The following is a 3,721-nucleotide window of genomic DNA, read 5'->3' on the forward strand; positions in this document are numbered from 1 at the left end:
TTCCTTGGAAAAGGGTTGGGGATGAATACTTTTCATAACGGTGAGCAACCAATCTAGCAACTATTGATTAAAGGAACAACTAATAAGAAGGTGTTCCAAGGTCTCCTGTTCTAGCTTACTATGGGGAAGACACCATCCTTGCTCATAATTTTCTTAGCCTTGAACCCAAACCACAATGCTTGGTGCATGATAAGCCAGGAGGTTGGAGTGCTTTGCAACCAAGGGAAAGGACCAAATGCACTTGAACCTATACTTCCATAGCTTAGAGCTCCATTGTAGGTTCCATCTAAAATTGAGAGCATCCCTGAGATCACTCTTGAAAGAAACTTCTTTGGAGAAATCCACACAGATGCATCTGCCTATCGTTGAGCTTGATAGAGCTTTGTGGCTTGCTCAGCTAGCCAGCTAATAGAATGAGAGCAGGAACATGCTCGTAAATAACTTTGAAACCTCTTTTAGAGTGATTAATTTGAGAGCCAATGGCTTCATATGATCAGGCAATTCCAATAGTGAGAAACGAAAGATTCTTCCTTCTTTAGTAGAGCATTTGGGGTAAAGGCCTGAGTGGTGGCCGGTTGACAATCTACTAACAAACCCACTAACTTATTGTTTGGATAATAATAGAAGAATACGGAGTAGCCACACATTGTGGTTAAGAGCCCCACCAAGCAAAGTGTTTGCATATCATCTTCCTCATTGAACGCACACCTGCACGTCGTCATCGAGTTGCAGACACTACCATGTACGTTGTTTATGGAGCCATTTTGGCATTTATGCTAATCCCGATCCTTTTGGAGACTAGATCTGAAGAGGGTCATTGCTGAGCTTGGTGGCCATAGTCCTATTATTGCTAAATCTTTGTCATTAAGCTTGGAGGGTCGTGGTGAGGTTTCATTGAGCCAGGGTATTCTCGGATGTTGAGATGCCTTCGGTGATATAGGTTTGTTGGAGCATCCCTATTCCTTACCTCGCCTTAGGACATGTATAAAGAGGACTAGGTGCATTTGATGTCGTTTATGGCAATCTAGTTGGGTCTTATTGGATCAGCATATGCACTTTATGCATCAACTTATGCTTTTTGCAGTTTTTTTAAAAAACTTTTGATTTTAGATTTTGCTCTTTTTTTTTTTTTTGGAGAACTTTGCCATAGTTTCTTGACACTTGATAGCGATGGCTAGTTCTTCAACTAAGGATGTGTATACTATCTGGAAGTTTGATGGTACAAACTTTAGTATCTGGAAGGAGCATATTTAGGATGTTTTGACCCAAAAAGGTCAATTGGATCCATTGTTTGAGCATGACAGCAGATCTAGTGCTGAATGGAAGTTGCTTGATTCAAAGGCCCTTACTTTTCATTTACACCTTACAGAGTCGGTATTCTTTACCATTGTTGGTGAAGCTACTTCTCGTGCCCTATGGACTTAGTTATGCAACAATTACGAAAGAGAGACATCTAGTAACAAACTTTACCTCATGACAAAGCTTTATGAATTTATATGAAGGAAGGTGGTAGCATGTCAACACATTTAAAAATGTGTTTAACATCATTTTCAGCCAATTGGTCTCACATGGATTTAACTTTGATGAAGAGGTTAGATCTATATTCTTGTTATATTCTTTACTTTCCTCATGGGATACTGCTAACACTGCCATAAGCTTATGTTGCTCAGTCTTGCACACACACACACACACACACACACACACACACACACACACACACACACACACACACACACACACACACACACACACACACACACACACACACACACACACACACACACACACACACACACACACACACACACACACACACACACACACACACACACACACACACACACACACACACACACACACACACACACACACACACACACACACAGAGAGAGAGAGAGAGAGAGAGAGAGAGAGAGAGAGAGAGAGAGAGAGAGAGAGAGAGAGAGAGAGAGAGAGAGAGAGAGGGCGCACTCGTGATCATTCTAAGTCAAAAGATCGCAAGAACACTGGTAGTAAATCTCATGGTTCTATGTGTGACATTGAGTGCTACTACTACCATAAGAAAGGGCATGTAAAGAAGAATTTTCGTGCTTTGCAGAGAGATAAGAAGTCTCAATATAAGCCTAACATTGACCAAAAGGGAAAACCCAAGATAGAGGAGATCGATATTGTAGAGTCTCCTAAGACTCAAATTTTGAACATCTTGCTCTTCACATCAATTCTTAGCTCAAATGTTATTCTTACACATAAGGCTAGCTATGCATAGAATTGGATGATTGATTCCAGTGCGAGTTTCCATGTTACTGTAATAAAGCAATTTTCATGCTACTTTAATTAGGCCAATTAGTCTATTTTAGGCTAGAGTATAAAAGGCAAGAGAGTGCCAATGTAACATATCTTTTCAATTCATTTCTTGAAACTCCACTTCTTGGAGCTAGAAGGTTTCTTCCTTCCCACCATTGCAAAGGGTGTGTATCTTGCAGCAGCTATCATCATAGTATTCTCAACAAGCAGCCATGGCTTCAACATTTGTATTTCTTCTTCTCATTGAATATGAATGGCAAGCTATGGTTTATTTCTAGCATTTCTTGGAAGCATTTCTTGTTAGTTTTTTTGTATTTTCTTGGATGTGGCAAAGTATAATTTCAATTGGTATCAGAGCAGTAACTTTGATCCATGGGAAGAGTCACTGTCATGGAGAATTTAGTCACAGGGACAAGCAACAAGTAACTAGAGCATCGAGATTTGGTCACAGGGTTTGGTACAGTTCAAACCGTGACTAGTCAGGGTTCTCTGCAGCAAGTCGGGATTAATTTTGGAGGTTACTTGGAGAGATCTTGAGGAAGATGGAGGTTCTTGGCCAAGATAGCAGGTCATGGTCAAATGGAGGTCCATTTTGAAGGTTCTTGGCCCTAACTAGAGTCTAAAGAGGGATTATAGGAGTTAAATCTTGGTTACTTTTTGGAACAAGCTTCTCTTTCCTCTTTCCTTCAAGCTTCCCTCAAGCTTTCATGGTGGATCCTTGCTTATATATTCAATCTATGGCTTCTACACTATCCAAGGACTTCAAATCTTGCCTCTCTTCAACCTCTCTTCAGCATGAGCTTCATGAGGAGTAGCCTTATGGCTAGTTTCAAGAACTCGGCACATAATATCCATTTTTGTGATTTGGCTGCCGCCAAGCCTTCATTCCAGGTCGAGCCCGAAAACCATTGAGCTTCTTTGTCTCCCGTGCTCCCATCGCCAAAGAAGTTCTCAGATCCACCTTGGCCAGGCGTGAACGAGGAAGTTTGAAATACTTGAGTGTCTTGCTTGGATTATTGTTTGTGTCTTGAGTTGACAGCAAAATGATATTACGAATAATCACAACTTCTTTTGTGTTTGAAAACTTTGCTGAAGGGCACAGATCTAGCATGCGAGATAGTGCAGAAATGGCCACGCTGATACATTTGCACGAGATGGCCTCATGAGAAGCAAGTGTCAAATAATCCGTCTCAAAGTCGGGACATTTGAACATCTTTTCTACCTGTTGTGATGCTCCTTCTTCGTCATTCGTCTATAGACAAATTTTGAACTTAAAAAAGGCTCCAGCAATGCTTACTTCCAGCTTGTGTGCTTCATCTGCATAGTCGGAGTGTGTGTGCTACTGCCATGGGGCTCAAGAATATACTCACGTATGATACAAAAAAAAATGGGGCTAGATAGCTCCCATAAAGCTTTG

This window comes from Lygodium microphyllum, chromosome 18 (genome assembly GCF_053477565.2).
Source record: "Lygodium microphyllum isolate KBCC chromosome 18, Lygodium_microphyllum_v1.1.10, whole genome shotgun sequence".
Lineage (NCBI taxonomy): Eukaryota > Viridiplantae > Streptophyta > Polypodiopsida > Schizaeales > Lygodiaceae > Lygodium > Lygodium microphyllum.